The sequence below is a fragment of the Phoca vitulina genome, unplaced genomic scaffold (assembly GCF_004348235.1).
Source record: "Phoca vitulina isolate PV1807 unplaced genomic scaffold, GSC_HSeal_1.0 scaffold38, whole genome shotgun sequence".
Taxonomy (NCBI): domain Eukaryota; kingdom Metazoa; phylum Chordata; class Mammalia; order Carnivora; family Phocidae; genus Phoca; species Phoca vitulina.
In genome coordinates this window covers 2,126,160-2,145,515 of record NW_022589741.1, presented here as the reverse complement: position 1 = coordinate 2,145,515, position 19,356 = coordinate 2,126,160, and the positions used below count along the sequence as shown (strand labels likewise).

Here is a 19,356-nt window from a genome sequence, read left to right as displayed (position 1 = left end):
GGTGTTATATGCAAACAATGAATCACGGAACACTACATCAAAAACTAATGATGTAATGTATGGTGACTAACATAACAATAAAAAATTTTTTAAAAAAGAAAAAGAAAGTATTCTTGGCTGCAGATTTTTCCCATTCAGCACATTGAATTTATCATGCTACTCTCTTCTGGCCTGCCTAGTTTCTGTGGTGAGATCTACTGTGAATCTGATTAGCCTTCCTTTGTAGGTTAGGGATTTCTTTTCCCTTGCTGCTTTCAGAAATTCTTTCTTTATCTCTGTATTCTGCAAATTTTACTATAATATGTCGTGGTGTTGGCCTGCTTTTGTTGATTTTGATGTGAGTTCTCTGTACCTCCTGGATCTGGATGCTTGTTTCCTTCCCCAGATTAGGCAAGTTTTCGCTATAATTTGCTCAAATAAACATTCTGCCTCTTCCCCCCCACTCTTTTTCTGGGGCTCCTATGATATGAATGTTATTACACTTTATGGACTTGCTGAGTTCACTAAGTCTACATTTGCGATTCAATACTTTTCTTTCCCTCATCTTTTCAGCTCCATTATTTTCCATAATTTCACCTTCTATATCACTGACTCATTCCTCTGCTTCTTCCATCGTTATGGTCATTAAATCCAGTCAGTTTTGCATATCAATTATAGCATTTTTTATTTTGGCCTGACCAGTTTTTAGGTCTTTAATCTCTGCGGTATGGGTCTCCCTGGTGTCTTCTATGCTTTTCTCAAGCCCAGCTAGTAGCCTTATGATCGTTGCTTTAAATTCTGGATCAGGCATATTGCTGATATGTGTTTCAGTTAGATCCCAGGCCATAATGTTTTCTTGTTCTTTTTTGGGGGCATGCATTCCTCCATTTTGGCATTTTGTCTAGGTCTCTGTCTTCTTCTCTGTGTTAGGAAAACCTTTTATGTTTTCTGCTCCTGAAGGAATGGCTTTATGAAGAAGAGGTCAAGTACTGCCCAGGGCCTGGAGCTTCAGGAAGTGTTTCTGGTGTATTCTGTGCACTCTGCTGTTGTGTTCTGACTGCTCTTTCCCTCAGGTCAGTCCTTGGCAGAGCTTCTCCTTGCCTGCAGTGGAAGTGTTTGGAGCTTGTCCAGAGTGTGGCGAGTTTTAACTAAGTGTGCTTGGGTCTGCTTGCTTAAAGAGGCTTGATCCTAGTTCCACTAGAGCTGAAGCTTTGCAGTACTCTACAGTGAGCAGACTTATGCATGCAGGGCATTTGTGCTGGACTTCCAGGGGAGGGACCCGCTGCTCTGGTTTTCAGGCCCACTTGCCCTAGTAAAGAATACCTGCAGAGTGCAGGGAGTGGGGCTTGGTGTAAGTGGCTCAGGCCTCCACTGCTGGTGCTCTGCTGCCCAACGAAGTCAGTCCTTGCTGACAGGCAGGGCAGAAAAATGGCACCAGTCCTTTCTCTCATTCCTGTAGAGGGGAGTTCACATCTGCCACTGTCTGGGAAGCCCTCACAGAAGAGCGAACAATCTCCCCTCAGATACCTGCCTTCACCCAGTCAGTGTCCAGGCCACCTGTCCACCCAGCAGTGCAGGGCACCTATGTTTTATCTCTGGCATACCAGCTAAGTTTCAAAACTCCAAACTTTAGGGACCTGGTGTAGTGAGGACCCACACTGGGGCTGGTGTTAGTTTGTTCCAGAAGAGCAGTCGTACCAATGCACAGGAGCTTGGAGTTTAGAGTGAAGTGCAGAAAAAGGCCCGAGTCCAGGTTAACTGCCTTCAGTAGGTGTCTCTGTCCCTATGCTTAAGGAGCGGGGGAGGGCAATGGTGCCCGCAGGCTCTTTTGCCCCCCGGGGGGCAATGCCACCTCTCCCAGATGCACTCCAAGAAGGGGGAAGCATCTCTCCCGGTGCGTCCCAGGGGATCCTCAGATCATGCCGTCCTGTCCTGTGCCTCCGCCCTCCTTCTCCGCGGGAGCACGGCAGTGCACACCAGCCTCCCCACTGGCCATGGCATGGACTTCTACAACTCCAGTCCTTGAGCTCCACTGCTTATAGTAACTCATGATAATCAGCTCCTCTTGTTTTCCCAGGTAATGGTTTTGGGGAAGTGTTTTTCTTGTGTGATCCCCTGTGCATTGCTCTCTCTCTCCTTCTTTGTCACTGTCTCTCTCCCCCTCTTTCCATGATCAAGGCTCCCTCCTCTCTGCAGCACCTGCAATCCTTTTCTCCCCCAAATCATGTCTCCACACTTACTACCTTCCACGACTTGGGCTCTCCTCTCCCTCTAGTTGTGCAGTTCATCCTCTCAGTCCTCAGATTGATTTCTTGGGTGTTCAGAATGATTTGATATTGATCTAGCTGTGTTCAAGGGACAAGGCAAGCACAGAGTTCCCCCTACACCCCACCATCTTCTAATCTTCTGACTTCCTGAAAAATTTGAACTTCTGCACACATGTTTAATTCTTCCACTCATCACTCTAAAAAGGCAAACAACTAACCAGGAAAAATATGGGTTATGGGATATATAAAATATATCTGGATTAATAAGATAATAACATTTAAAGGATTAACAAGATTAGTGACCTTATTCTTGTTTTGTTTTGTTTTTTTAAGATTTTATTTACTTGACAGAGAGAGAGCATGAACACAAGCAGGAGGAGCAGCAGAGGGAGAGGGAGAAGCAGGCTCCCCACTGAGCAGGGAGCCCGATGCGGGGCTGGATCCCAGGACCCTGGGATCGTGACCTGAGCCGAAGGTAACGCTTAACGACTGAGCCACCCAGGCGCCCCTAGTGGTCTTATTCCATTGAAATATTCTCTATGAGGAAAAGAGAAACATCCAAATAGAAAGATGGCACTATGGACTGAATGTTTTTGTCTCCTAAAAATTCCTATGCTGAGCTCCTAAGCTCCAGGGTGATGGTATTAGGAGCCAGGGTCTTTGGGGCATGCTCAGGGAGCCCTCATTATGGCGGCAGTGCCCTTTTATAAAAGAGACCCCGGAGTGCCCTCTCACGCCTCCTGTCACGGGTGGACACCTGAAGACAGCTGTATGTGAGCGGAAAGACCCTCACCGGCCACGGAATCCTCCAGCGCCTTGATCTGGGACTTCCCAGACCCCACACGGTGAGAAATAAGTTTCCGGTATTTCCAGTATAGCCGCCCAAACTGACTAAGACAAATGGGTAAATGACAACCTCAAATAATTCATTGGAAAAAAATATTTATTAAGCGACTAGTATATGCTAGACAGGGCTCTAGGTGATGGGAATTAATACCAGAATGAAAAAGATAAGCCACACTTCCTCTGCTCAGGAAGCTTGTCATCTAATGGGAAGGTGGACAGTAAAAAAGTAAACAGGAGGCAGTTACATAAATAAACAACATGATTTTAGGTGGCAAACAAATGTTTTACAAAGCAGGGGAAGTAGATAAAGAACACAGGGGGAGAGGCTATTTTGGACTGCTGAGTCCTGGATGCTCTATGAAAAGGTGACACTGGAGCAGAACAGAGTGGAGTGAGAGAGTGAGTCTTGTGAAGATCTGGAAACAGGGATGCACTGTGGCTGGAGAAAGCCCACAGCATGATCAAGGTCTCTGAGAGAGAAACAAACTTAGCACAACGCGACAGCAGTGAAATGCACGTGGCTAGAGCAGAGTCAAACAGGAAAGGCGGCAGGAAAGAGAAGGTCCAGCCCATGTGGACAAATATTTATAATAATTGACCAGTAATCCCACTTCTAAAAATTTATGTTATTGATAAAATCATTGAACACATAAATGCACACAGATATTCATACATTATAATTCAAAATAATGCAATATTGAAAATAAACCAACGTACAACCACAGAGATTACTGCATTAGTATGGTATGACAATAACATGGACAGTTACGCAGAAATAAAATTATATTTTCAGACTACTTAATAAGATTAAATACTCAGGACAATACGATGAAAGGAAAAGAGCAGTACACAAAAGAGAAAATGGCCTTAATTTTAGGGAGAAAACAAAGAAAGAAGCAAGCAAGCAAGAACATTGAAATGTAAGCAGTGATTTTCACTGTGTTGAAAAATTATATGTGATTTCAACCTTCCTCTTTATATGCCCTGTGTTTTCCATTTTTTCCAATGGCAATGTGTCCTTTTTATACTCAGAAAACCAGACAAAAGTTATTAAGAAAATTAAGTTTACATCTAAAAATGTCTTGCTTTTTATAAAATGGCCTATGATGGGTTATCCCCACAGGGAATTGTATGCACACCTTGTTTGCCTACAGACAGAGCAGAAGCAAGGGAAATGCATGGTTCTCTGGGTGTATTTTTGAAAAGAATCATCACAGAGTGATGGGATGTTAGGGAAAGGATAGAAAGAGAGTTGAAACACTTTGTTTTGAAGATGAGGAAACAAAGACTCAGGAGAGAGATGTAACCTGCCAAGGACCCAACAGCAGTTCATGGCGGGAATTAGACTAAAGCCTCCATGACTTGATCCTCAGTCCATTATCCTATATCCCAGAACACCTCCTCAAGCCTAACAGCAGCATTACCAACATCTGGGCAATGGGGATCTGTCAGAACAAGAGAGAACAAATGATTGAGGAAAAGCTCTAATGTGTAGGGATAATCCACCCCTGGTGAAGGAGGGGTGAGGATGACAGTAAGACCTTCAGTTGGCAATGTAACCATTTGTGGACAGAATCGAGTACATAGAAGAAAGGAAACAATTATTGACAGTTGAGATACAGTGAGCTGGCTAATAACCCTTCAGAGTATCTATCTGCGGACAAGTTCAGCCAGGAAAGATACCTGAAGCAGCATAACTAGTAACCATCCATCCTTTATAAGAAGACCAAGTGACCTAGAGCCCGGAGGGAGGGTAGAGGTCAGATAGGATGCCTAGAGGCAGGAAGCTGGAGAAAGTCCCTCTGTAAGGACACTGTACCCCCCATTTCCCTGTGGTTCTGTATATTTGCATTCCTAGACAACGGTAGGTTAGTCCCAGACCTTAAGACTCTTTAGATTGATAGCTCACCCTAGTTATTTCTGCCATGACACACCTCATAGATATTTACTGCATGCTTAACATGAGAGCATCTGGATGGTGTAACACATGTAACTGTAATGCAAGACCCGTAGTACCATTCGGGAACCCCAGTAGCAACACTGAATTCCAACAGAGCTCCAACAGCACAGTGGGAAACAGAAGTTCCCAGACGACAGACCTATTGCAGAATTCTAACTTTGTCGCTTTTTAACTTTGGGTCAATGAGCTTCAGCTTCTTCATCTATTCTACCTGATAGAACTGCAAAGATAAAATGAGACAATGGATGTAAATCACACAGGATGGTATGTGAAATATACAAAACACAAGAGAAAGATTAGAGGCTCTTTCTACACATCTTACTTTGACTATGTACACTACCCCTCCCCCTTCATCCCGTCCACACTTTCCAAATACAATCAGAGTTCACTGAACTAGAAATCTACGTAATTTTTTTTTAAGGTTTTATTTATTCGTTCATGAGAGAGACACACACAGAGAGAAAGAAGCAGGCTCCCCGCTGAGCAGGGAGCCAGATCCCAGGACCCCGGGATCATGACCCAAGCCGAAGGCAGATGCTTCATGGACTGAGCCACCCGGGTGCCCCTGCGTTACGGTTTTTAATGCTGTTTCTGCAGAGCTGTACTTCTCATGGACACCCAATACTGGGTGATCAACTCTATTTGAGATCTCCCATGACCCTAAAGATAAGGGTAAAATCTTGCTTTGACCTGGGAGCATCTGAAGCTACCCACGAAGCACTGTATTGGATTTCCACAAGCCCGACATGAGAGTCTTTCATAGGTTTTTGCAGATGCTGCTTCTATATCAAGTATTTTGTGTGTGCATGTGTGTTGTGCTTACATCAAGAAAGGGGGATCCTTTTTGACATGCAGAATCACTGTGTCAGTGGGATAATAGCAATGCAATGATGGGTTCTACTGTACTTGTTGTCTAAGCGTACCCTAGAGGCAGAGGCCAGCCCGCAGGAGGCCTTGCAAATTTCAATTTCCAATTCCTCCCCCACAGAGCATGAAATGAAATGGAAAAAAATAAATGTTGTCAATTCAAGTTTTCTAATATATTTGGTGGAAAAGGATATTAGGTTTGAAAGTAAAGCAGTCCATTTCTTCCCTGCATGGCTGTGATCTAATCCTGTTCTTGGATAAAAATATAGATCATGAGTGTGGGAGCCTGAAACAGTGACCCCATCTCCATATTCACCACCTACATTTGCACACTTACATATAAATCATTTCACTGCTCCTGGGAATCTATTTCCTCTTTTACATTTTCATTCACCTTAGTCATGTGTATAAGAATCACCTGTGGAGCTTTCTGAAAATACAAATTCTCAGTCTGCCATGAAAAATCCTAATTCAGGGACCTGCACGTTTTAATGAACATCTCAGGTGATTCTGGTGTGAATGGTCATCACTACTCTGCCTTGAAAGACTGCTGTGCTGTTCTTTCTGGTTAATTCCCTTCTAATGAGGCCTTCCCACTGTTGTTCTCCACTGAAGAATATACTTTTTCCTCCAATTTAAAAAAAAACGTTCTTACATGTCTCAGATGTCTCTTTTTATTGCTCTCTTGCTTTTCTAATCCATATGCTAGTTAATATGAAACATCTTCACTTGGCTTCCATAACACACATTTGTGTCTTTTTCTCTCACATTTTTGGCCACTTCTCAGTACCCCTTGTTGGTCCCTACTTATCTCCCCAGTGCTCACAGGGCTCAGTCCTTGGCTATTTTCTGTTTTCTATCAAAATCACTCCCTAAGTAATCTTATCCATCTCATGGCTTGTATATCCAGCTATTAAACATCTCCACTGGGATGTTTAAAAAGCATATCAACCTTGCATGCCTCAACCTGGGAACCATGATAATCCCTCCAAACGTGACTCCCCTTCAGTGTCCTCCATCTTTCCAGTTGCCAAATTCTTGGAATTATGTCTGACTCTTCCCTTTCTCTCATACCCTGCATTCAATCCTCTAACAAATCCCATTGGTTCTACTTAAAAATGTATTTATAATCTGAACACTTCCTGCTACCCCCAACTCCACCACTCACCACCATTTCTTATTCACAAGAGTCAAAATATCTGCATTGACCCTCTTCCTCTCATGCCTACCTCCCTTTCTGAGCCATTCTTACTTCAGCAGCTGTAATGAACTTATTATAATGTAAGTCAGAACATACCACTGCTCCAAACCCAAAGACTTCTCATCTCACTCAGAGTAAAAGCCTAGGTCTGTACTATGCCCCCCTGCCAAAGTCCTACAAACATTCTGACCCCACAGCCACTCCTTGTCCTTCAACTCTCCCACTTATTCCTCCGGCTCCAGCCCACTGGCCTCCTTGCTGTTCTGGGAACATGGCGGCACCCTCCCGCCACAGGGTGTTTGCAACTTTTGTTTCCTCTCTGGAATGTGCTTCCCTCAGATACGTGCATGCTTTGCTGTCTCACTTCCTTCAGCTTTTTACTTGAAAAGTCATTTTTTCAGAGAAACCTTTCCTGGCTAATCTGTCTAAAATTTCAACACTCCCATCCCCCACCCCCAACCATCCTAAACTCCTGACACTTCATAATCCCATTCCCTGCTTTATTTTCTACTCTTAGCTCTTATTCTAACCTGGTATGTATTTTACCTCTACCAACTACTGACTGCTAGTTCTTTGAGTGTTTAGTTTATTGCTGTATCCCTAGCAACTAGAACATTGCCAGACACAGAGCAGGCATTCAATAAATACTGGTCGAATGACTTAAAGAACAGAGGTTTAATTCCTTGGGTCCAGCAATCCATTCAATTTACCTCTTATATCTTCTCCAGTTCTCTGCTTTATATATTCCAATCTCTTTTTCCCATACATAAACAAATGCCAACTACCTTTATGTGACCCCTGAAAAAGTGCTCTGTTTTCTACCCTAATATTCTTTGGACTGTTAACTTCTTTTCCTATTAAAATGGTAGACTTTGCTTTTAAAGCGCCTCCCATGTGACAAGCACTAATACAATGAACCTCTAATATAATGCTGTTTTCCCATTTTACAGATGAGGCAAGTATTCTTTAAGTAATCTGAGCACCTTTAGTGGAGATCATCCTTTGATCCTCCTCAGTCTGCCCCTAAACCTGGGCTTTTTGCCATAAATTGTGCTCTACCTTTTCATACCAAAGCCATGTCATAGGGCTTCATGTGCACTTGTCCCATCTTTGAGACACTCCCAGGTCTAATTATGATGCACTGTCCTCCCACAATTTGCTTCATAGACATCCAACTTTGTTCTTTCATTTAACAGTTGTTTCTTAAAACTCATCCTCTATCTCCACATCTCCTAAAGCTTTCCCAATGGAAGGAAGAGTCTGTCTATGTAGTTTTATGTCACTTGTCTCCAAAAATCTCTCCCTCTTTCTCTCACCCTATATAGCCCCCTTCCTCAGGTCTCTCAACAGTTAAACTTCAAATTCCAACCCCACTTTTAAAATGTGTCATGCAAGGCAATGTCCTAAGCTCCTGACACTTCATAGTAGTGATAGCCAAAGTCAGCATAAAATTTGGATAACTCATTGTTTCAAAAATGGAATTACTGGCTCATCAATCTGGCACAGTTACTTTATGCAGTGAAGAGGTAACAACGTATGTGCCAAATATCTCCCCTGTAATTTTCATTGGGTAGATGTATCCGTAGGAATGATATAACAAAGACAAATGTTAAGGCAATGCAAATTTTGGAAACCAATGACATCTGCATCACTATTATGATCACCTTATCCTGCTTTTAAGTCCTTTTACAAGGACTAAAGATAAGCTATTTGATATTAATGGGAAAAAACTGCCAGAAAAAATGAAAAAAATCAGGATAATTTAATATTTTACAAACCCACCATGTTCTTCTTGCTGAGATTAACTTAATTCAGACCCTACTCATGAACACAGCAACACCTCCACAAAGGTGAGTATTTTAATGCTCATGGTTCTCAAAATAAATGCCTTTCTTCCTTCATAATTCACCAACAGTCTGGTGAGGTTATATTCCGTAAATCCCTATTTTCTTTAGAGCGATCTTGAGCTTCTCAATGTTCTCTCTGCATTTTTATTAGAAAAGTGGGGAGGGCAAAAGACTAGATTATGATGGCACTTATATGAATTCATTACCTTCCCTAGAGATGAAGACGGATTTTATAGTCACATTGCACTGAAGCATAACTCCCTTAAAATATGGTAGGGTTTTTCATTTTTAATAACTCCCTGCTAAAAGGAAAAGGTTCAAGTTGCTGATTTACAAAAGAGGAAAGTACATACAATAAATAAAATAGAATGTATGTATTTTTGAGATCATCACTTTCCTACTATTGAATTTCAAATCTACTGAAGTGGAACACAAGACAGTCCGTGATGAGGAAGAATGACAAAATGAAAAATCTGGAACATAGCTTCAGTCAGTTAATGTTTCCGTGTAGACAAAAGCCTCATCACAGGTTTTAGAAAGGAAACTCATACATCAGATTTTCAGCCAAGAGCTTATCAGATAATTGCAGATTCCAATGGCAGTAATCCTTTAACATGTTTTTCGTCAACTGTATTGTTTTCGCCATCATCCCTATCATGTGCCAACCAACACACCAGAAAAAAAAAATCAGTTGGACTGCAAGTTTAGGCCAAGTATGGTCCTTGCAGCTATGGACAGACATCCTTCAATGCGATCAATTCTCTATGGCTTGCTAAAAATGGTCAGTCTGGATGCACACATCTATCTGAAAATAAAACTAGTAAAAAAGTATTGAATTCTTCTGAGAAATTTGATGACATGATGGATATTTTAAAGTTCTAGCATCCTTTGGAGAATTAATATAGTTAAACATTGCTAAGATAAAGTCTTAAGATATGTCATTATTTTGTGTACCCTTGGGAAAGAAAAAAAGCTGTCAAACTCCTAATTAAACTAATCAATGCTTTGTTCTCTTTAGAAACATTATGCTTATTCAAAGAACTCTTTCATACTTAATTTTCATACATAACTTATTCATACATAATTTTTTTAAATTACTTCTGTGCATAAATAAAAATGAAAGTATTAGCGGAATACATAAGTTTAAGTATCCCTGAAACTTATTCCAATCCAGAATCCAACTCTCCTGAAAAATTTTTTGGTTGAGAATTATTGAACTCTGTGTTTTTCCATACAGTGTTATTTTCTGGGTCATCAAGGATGTTCATGATACAGCATTTATTTACAAAGTACTCCACTATTGTCTTTGAATATTCTCCCACCCACGAACGCCTTCCTACCAGGTTTGATGCCTGGAGTTTCTTAATCTTACCAAAGTGTCAGGTGATGTCCACCATGTTATTCTGACTGCCGCTTGACCAAGAGTATCTGAAAGAAGCAAAGGGTTTATTCTGATTGTAGAGCTGTTTAAAGTGAGAAAACGAAATGCATCTTAGAATTGACAATATATGGTACACTATTGGCCAAATATGTCAAGAAGTTTTTGTCTTTCCTCTCCAGGACAATTTTATGTATGAAAACTTATTTTACATGGATTCTACAATGTCTCCTGTCAGTGACTCAATATTCTCACCTCCCTCACCTTTCTGGTAGTCTTCTTAAAAGTAAAACTTAGTTTTTGATCAGTATCCTCCAAATATTGACCATACAATTCAATTTAAAGGTGAGTCCAAGTCGGGTTTTCTTGTAATTCAGTATTTCCCAAATTCAATATATTGGGGAAATGCTGGATTAAGCAAAACTGAACAGGAGGCTTTAATACAACTTTTTCAGAGCCTGTAATATATGGATGTATATTGTGATTGTCTAAGAGTGACAAATTATGTAACACTTCTGAAAATTATTTGATTATAGAACATTTTTAATAGAATATGTTATAAAATTTTTGCTTTGAGGAACAATATTATAGTTAGCTAATATTCTTTGTAGGGTTTCTTTGTAGTGTCTTCTCTTTGCTATGTGGCACTTGAAATTACTAAAACTCTGGGCTTGCATGTGATTTTAATACAGATAACTCCATATTTATCCAGTATTATCAAAGAATGAGATGGTCATGACATAAATTTTAGGTAATAGAATCTTATTTATGCACAAAATTGTTTGCCTTCTATCATACAGTGTGGTTACACAATTCTATAATGTTATGTTTGTTTTGTAAACTGACCTAATATGGCCATGAAGAAAATCCTAGGCTTTTTGGGAAAATATGAACCATCTCTGGTAGCTAGGGGAAATGAAGGTTAAATGTTCTTTCCCCCACAATTGTCCTATCGGTTATATCACAAGAGAAGGATGTCTATGCCAAACAGATAAATGTTATTAGTAAACAAGTATAAAGCAAATAGCTGGTTCTTAAAGCTGCTCTGGGGACAGTCTAATTCTGTTAAGATACTCCAACCTTGCATGGCAGACTTACTCTGAAGTGAACACAGTGGTATTCTGGGTATAGGACTAGCTGACCTTGTAACTAGGTCACAAGACAAGGAATTCTGTGAAGCAAGAGGATAGAGATCCAATGGGGTCTGGTCAAGACTGTGCTATATAAAGAACTTCTCAAACTCAACACCCAAAACCAAATAATCAAGTCAAAAAATGGGCAGAAGACATGAACAGACACTTCTCAAAAGAAGACATACAAATGGCTAACAGACACATGAAAAAATGTTCATCATCATTAGCCATCAGGGAAATTCAAATCAAAACCACACTGAGATACCATCTTAACACCACTTAGAATGGCAAAAATTGACAAGGCAAGAAACAACAAATGTTGGAGAGGTTGTGGAGAAAGGGGAACCCTCTTACACTGTTGGTGGGAATGCAAGTTGGTACAGCCACTTTGGAGAACAGTGTGGAGGTTCCTCAAAAAATTAAAAATAGAGCTACCCTATGACCCAGCAATTGCACTCCTGGGTATTTACCCCAAAGACACAGATGTAGTGAAAAGAAGGGCCATATGCACCCCAGTGTTCATAGCAGCAATGTCCGCAATAGCCAAACTGCGGAAAGAGCCGAGATGCCCTTTAACAGATGAATGGATAAAGAAGATGTGGTCCATATAGACAATGGAATATTACTCAGCCATCAGAAAGGATGAACACCCAACTTTTACATCAACATGGATGGGACTGGAGGAGATTATGCTAAGTGAAATAAGTCAAGCAGAGAAAGTCAATTATCATATGGTTTCACTTATTTGTGGAACATAAGGAATAGCATAGAGGACATTAGGAGAAGGAAGGGAAAGATGGGGGGGGGATTGGAGGGAGAGATGAACCATGAGAGACTATGGACTCTGAGAAACAAACAGGGTTTTAGAGGGGATGGGGGTAGGAGGATGGGTTAGCCTGGTGATGGGTATTAAAGAGGGCACGTACTGCATGGAGCACTGGGTGTTATACAAAAACAATGAATCATGGAACATTACATCAAAAACTAATGATGTATTGTATGGTGACTAACACAACATAATAAAATTAAATTAAATTAAAAAAAAGAAAAGACTGTACTCTGCACCAAAGACATTCGACTGCTGACCTTGCTGAATTCTTATACTTCATTCATTTAAGAAGAGAGTCTGTGATTGGTAAGTATCATATGATCTCACTGATATGAGGAATTTGAGAAATAAGACAGAGGATCATAGGGGAAGGGAGGGGAAAAAATGAAACAAGACGAAACCAGAGAGGGAGACAAATCATAAGAGACTCTTAATCTCAGGAAACAATTGAAGGTTGCTAGAGTGGAGGGGGTGGGGGGATGGGGTAACTGGGTGATGAACACTGGGGAGGGTATGTGTTATAATGAGCAGTGGGTATTATATAAGACTGATGAATCACAGACCGGTACCCCTGAAATAAATAATATATTATATATTAATAAAAATTTTTTTTAAAAAAAGAAGAGTGTCTGACCAATATTTCCTATCAACCACATATATAGGACACTATTCACTTCACTAATGAAAAATCATTTCTAATATTGCTTATACAAATTAACAAAGTCTTCATGTATATATTTGGATAAAGATATGTGGGCACTAAGCATTCAAATTCTCTAATGCTGATTTCTGACAAAGATTGTTTTTACAAATGCTAACCAATTATTGCTTTGGTTTAAATTGGAGTTAATTTGTATACACATACATATATGTTACAATATTAATATTTGATTTTTAAAAATAAATGTCCATTATATTGGTAATGTAAAACCTTACCATATTAAACAACATAGCCAAAGGAATTTATATGTATTTACAGTAATTAAGCACCATTATTATATTTTTCAATTAATGGAACATCCCATTGATATCTATGAGCTCCAAAGAGTTCTATCAGGATGTTTGCAAGCATAGTAAATAAAGACTCCATACTGAATTTTAGTTCTTCTTTTTGTACAGTTTTAAAAAAATCCTCTCTCATTCTCAATTTTACTATATTATTCTTGATGTTCCAGCCTCCAGTCTGCTACTTAATAGAGAAACCTCATATTTGATCTAATTAAAATTCTGTACAGGGGCACCCGGATGGCTCAGTTGGTGAAGCGTCTGCCTTTGGCTTGGGTCATGATCTCGGGGTCCTGGGATCAAGCCCTGTGTCGGGCTCCCTGCTCAGTGGGAAGTCTCCTTCTCCCTTTCCCTCTGCCCCTCCCCGCTATTGCTCTCTCTCTCAAATAAATAAAATATTTTTTAAAAATGTTTAAAATTATGTACAAACTAAGACCAAGCCAGCTCTGTATTAGGGCCTAAAGTTTTCCCGGGAAGTAAAGCACACAGACTTTCTAGAATGATCTTTGGAACACCTAGCTTGGATGTTCAAAAACTGCCCCTCAGTTTTATTATAGTTCCTTCAAGTTGCTGAATAAGTTATTTTCAAAACAACGTGAAAAATAAGTTATACCAGATTTTATCGACCTTAATGTTTTCATATTTTCTACAGTTATGTTTGGGTTCAAAAGTGAATTCAACAATATTCCAAGCTTGGTAAAATTAATATTGTATTAGAAAAAACAATTACATCAACTTTAATGCATTAGGGAAAAATATATGTGTGGTCAAGATGTTGGTCAGATTGAGACAATTAATTTGCGTATTTTTTATTCTCAATGTAATACCATCCTGCGTGTGCCTTAGGATCATATTAAGAATGCTGCTGGGCTTCACGGGGGTCTATACAACACTCTTAATAACTAAAAACATTTGAAAATGACCTGAAATAGAACTATTAAAAATTCCCAGCTGTGCCGCGAGTAATAGGATTATTGTTCAAAAACTAAATAATCTTGGGGGAGATATAACCATAAAAGTACAATATCCTACAGTTGGGGAAAAAACTTTTAAGGCCTTTCAAAACTTCTCCTTAGTGAAGTAACTTCATTTTTAATGCTCCTGTTGTTAAAACAGCCCCCACGATAATGCTTTTAGTAATTTAAACAACAACAACTCCTGTCCTAAGATACAATTCATTCTATTTTTTAACAGGTCAAATTAGGTTTTTTGTGTTTTTTTAAATATGGTATGAATTAGAATGTCCCTAGTTCTAAATGTTTTATAGAGCAGGGATGGTTTATTTATATAAACCATTTTCCATATAGTAGGTCTTCAAGTACATGCAGATAATCTCTGTGTCTCTCTGCACCCTTCACCCCTACCCAGCTCTCCCTCCACTCCCACTCTCGCGTTTTTATCTTCATAATCATTAGGACAGGTTCTCGGCAGATGCTCCACTGTTCCTGTGGCCTCATCAGTATGCATATTAGTTTCTCTACATTTACACATGGCGCCCAGGCAGATTTTAAAGCCAAGCCATTTAAGTTAGAACTATAATTTGGACAGATTTTTTTTTTTTTTTAATTTGCCTTTGTTCCCTTGAAATGACCTACTTCTTTCCTATGGTGTCCCCCATCCTTTCTTTGTCACGCTTTTATTGTTTCACGTTGTCCAGTCCATTCGCGAGATGGCATCTCATCGATTGTGCTACATTAAGTCAACAAGGGTTGCTGATTCCTTCAAGCCTTCCTGAGAGGTCTGGAGTTTCACCCCAGCCAACTCAACAGCGGAAATGGCCAACCCACAGCTTGAACTAGCAGTGCCTTTTCATAGCTTGGAGAGTAGCCTAGGCTCAAACATAAAAAATGCAATCGTGAAACACAGGTCATGATCTGGCAAAGATACCACATTAGATTGCATTTCAGGATTCTTCAATTAGTTAATCAGATTAAAAAATATTTGCAAAAATATGTTGATAAGACTGGTGAATAGTGTCTACCTGTTGTCAAAACAGTCTCACCTTGGTAGAAGTTTAAAATTTTCAAATGAGGGACTCTTCCTGTCTTCACTTGGGAAACAAATTCCTTATGGCCTCAAAAGAAAAAAAAAATCTATGAGAAAAATCAGGGTCAGCGTCTAATGATGTGATTTATTTCTACCATAAGTTAGCTTATTGAAAGTAAACTGTAGGGGCGTCTGGGTGGCTCAGTCAGTTAAGCGTCCGACTTGTGCTTTTGGCTCAGGTCATGATCTCAGGGTCGTGGGATCGAGCCCCATGTCGGGCTTTGCTCTCCGCCAGGAGTCTGCTTGAGATTCTCTGTCTCCCTCTGCCCCTTGCCCCACTCATGCTCTCTCTGTCTCAAAATAAAAAAATTTTATAAAAAGTAAATTTTATTATTCATTTTGTGCAACACTTTCAATACTTTTTTCTCTTCCATGGTGCACTGCTATTTCTTCAGTAGAGAAGATGTAAGAAGGGAAATCAGGAAAGATAACCGAGATTTTAGAACACAAAAGATGGCCTCGGTCTCAAACCCTCAAGAGCAACTCCTTGATGGAGGAGAATTACACATCCAAATGGTGAAATTAGTTGGCTAAGAATAAAGAATCTGGTCATTACTAAGGGTTAAATACTCACTCAAGTTTTAAATACTGTCATTAATAAATTCAAAATGGGCTCAATGGAAAATAATAAATGTATAATATGAAATTCCACAGGACATAAATATAGAGAAATATTTTCTTGATTGGATTAAAATTCTCACTCAAGGAAAGGGACCTGAATACCAATTTGTTGCTCAGGAAATGAAGAGAACTCAAAGTATGACAGTTCACTGGATATAAGCGCATCTTGTGAAGATAAAAGTGCAGAATTCTAAAGGAGACTGGCAGACATCCCAGATCAATTAAGGAAGGAGTTCTGCAGTGTATGCAACATATTCATCTTTGAAACCTTAAATTTAGATAATGCAGCTCGAGAATGGATAAATGGAAATAAAACATATAACTAAGCTGAAGAAAAATTATAGATATAGGGATTCTTTTCCATGACAGACATATAACTCAGTGACTCATTCTATTAAGCTGAATCACTGGTTTATTCAATGGAGTAAAAGGAAACTACTGCTTGACAGGACACACTAGCTGATTGACTGACTGGGTCTGTTGGCTGTCAAAAAGTCAAGGTGATAGTCTCACCACAACCAGTTCTTAAAGATCGAATCTGGAAGTTAGTGCTCAAAACATGCCAGCAGGTTGGCTGGAGAAACCGTACCTGACACTGCTGGGTGGGAATCTAGACGGCATGTGGTGACTGCATGCATGTATTATGTACGAGCATAAGCGTGTAGGATAAACTGAACACACCTGGACTTATGATGGTATTACTGCGTATAAGAATTTTCTTCAGAAAATAGAAATAGGCTTGCATTTGAGTTGATCAAGTAGATCTAACAGTTGTATTTTTTGCTATACATTTAGTATGGGCCATTGCAGTTATAATTTTAAAGAAAAGTCCTTGACGAGAAGGAACTCAGTACCATCGCCTCTTGAGGAAGGGCCGTGCTCAGAGCATGGGCTCCCCCACCAAGAATTGAAAAGAGGAAAACATTAATGCTATTTTGAAAGAAATTAAATAAATCAGTAAGTTTCAGTCCTCCTAAGAGCCATAATTTCAGTCATTTCTACACTTTTTACAGAGAATGTGATACTTTTAAGAAAAGGTGCTTTAAAAAGTCTACATTATTTTACTGTTAATAATAATGGAGACAAAAGGAAAACTATGGACATGTGGCAAACGAGTCAGTTAAAAATATGACAGAATTTAACAAAAGGAAAATGTTAAAAGACACTCATTGAATGGGTTGAAAAATGACGTGCTTCTTGTCAATGAGTAAACATAATTTAATGGCACATTTTGCACATACCTGATATAAAATATTCTGTAACCATGTTGATATTCTGGGTCTTTCGAATCGTTTGGAACTATTTAGAAAACTTACCATGGTTTGTCATCTCATGAATATTTAATTTCAGTTTTTGGCACCAACTATTCAAACATTATCTTTTATTCAATTACAAAATCAACTGAGTTTAATCCAGTTTTTCTGAGCCAACTCATAGGTCAAAATCATTTTGCTAACTGTCTTAAAACACCAGAGTTTGTCTCTTCTCTGAATCTGTCACAATTTTAATCAACTGTAGTTAATCTCCTCAGTTATTCCCACCACTAAAACATATCCCCGCTCTCTATATTTTTATACATTAGAATCACTGATTTCTCTAAAGAAAATATAATTTTGAAAACAAAACTATTAATATTAGATGATAAGCCAACCTTTTAATCAGTTTATTACAGGAGTCCTCCCATTATCTACAAGGGATAAGTTCCAAGACCCCAGTGGGTGCCTGAAACTACAGAGAGTACTGAACCCTATAAATACTGTTCCTTCTTATACGTACATACCTACGTTAAAGTTTAATTATAAATGAGGCACAGTAAGAGATTAACAACAATAATAATAAAATAGAAGTATTATAATAGGACACCGTAATAAAAGTTATGGGAATGTGATCTCTCTCTGTCCCTATCAAAATATCTTACTGGACTCACCCTTTTTATGAGGATAGGAGATGATCAAGTGCCTAGATGATGAGCTGAGGGGATGCGAGGTGCATGAGGGATGCGGGGCGCTGTGACGTAGAGGTAGGCTACAATTGACCTTTGAAAGATTCGTCAGAAGGACGATCACAGTCTCTGGACTTCGGTTGACCGCTGGTAATTGAAACAGCTGATGGCGAAACCACAGATAAGCAGAAGGGACTACCGTATATATTAGTTATTGAAATTCCAAATGTCAGCTCATTAAAATTTGTAGAAAACTTTCCTGTATGTTGTATTCTTGTATTCTCACAATTTCTAAAAACTATTTAAATGCATTTGAACTTGATAAAGCTACATATGTAGACTATGGTTTTAGAGAGAGAGATGATGATGAGGTTTAACAAATTAAACAAAATAGATTTCCAAAAGAATTCTTGAAGGTCATCTACTATAACACTCTCCTTTTGCAGGAACAGATCTATGTCCCATGAACTTCAATACTGCCAAAGATCAGTAGTCTATTCGCAGAGCAGAAATTAGGATTTTATGTCAGAGTGTTCTGCTTTTTCTGAGATCGGTGAGTGGAGGATGACTAACCCAGGGATGTCCTCTTTGAAGAGAGTAGGCTTCATAACATGATTTCTATAGTCAAGAGAAAGGTCCTGCACCGAGTTATAAGTTAAAGCCGGGGAGAAGTTTAGTTAAAAAAAAAAAAAAATGGTACTGGTATGAGCCACTTGCAGAAATGAGACATGCCCCATTTCGTTCCTTTTCCACTGTGACTTTTATGAATTCCTGAAAGAAGCATATTTGAAAATGTAGTGGAAAACACCATTCTTGTGTTCTATTTATGTAAGGAAAAGAGTATGTGATAAAAAATCCTGTCACATCCTAACCTACCCTTGTAGCAAATCATTACTGTGAGAATATATATGTTTGGGATAAATGTCACTTTGCATGGACCTATTATAAATTGCTCTCATATTTAAAAATGTTTTCTAAACAGAAGTATCTTTTATAGTTATATGAATGTCATTGAACAATGGCTAAATATAGAATAGTTGATTTATCTTATTCTGAACAGTAATAAGTATTTATAAATCTGACTTCTTTATGTTCGCTCACGTTCTTCTAACTGGCCTGTGAGCATTTAAAAACACAATGTCAAATTCAGTGTTTTGCTAAGTTAGTTTAAGATACAGATAAAAAGAAAATTGAATCATCTTATTTTTAATCTTATTACCAGACCTTCCTCAGTCTCTCAATATATCTTCCTCAAGTGCCTCTTCTGTGTGCAATGATACATTAGTTGGTGTAATCAACCTCATTTGTAAGAATTAATTATTAGGTAATATTGAAAACCAGATTCAGAAGAGTTGGTTACGTACAGCTCCCTACTCTTTTTTTTTTAGAGATTTTATTTATTTGAGAGAGAACGAACATAAGCAGGGGGAGGGGC

At 39.0% G+C, this 19,356-nt stretch overlaps 1 long non-coding RNA gene across 1 annotated transcript in view; it reads right to left on the bottom strand.

The window, feature by feature from the left end:
* The window catches only part of LOC116647052, a 252,558-nt gene that overhangs the window by 231,412 nt on the left and 1,790 nt on the right, over positions 1-19,356 (bottom strand). Inside the window, exon 3 of the long non-coding RNA XR_004302265.1 lies at positions 10,340-10,395. This is a non-coding gene — a long non-coding RNA (uncharacterized LOC116647052). The remainder of the gene's footprint in view (positions 1-10,339; positions 10,396-19,356) is intronic.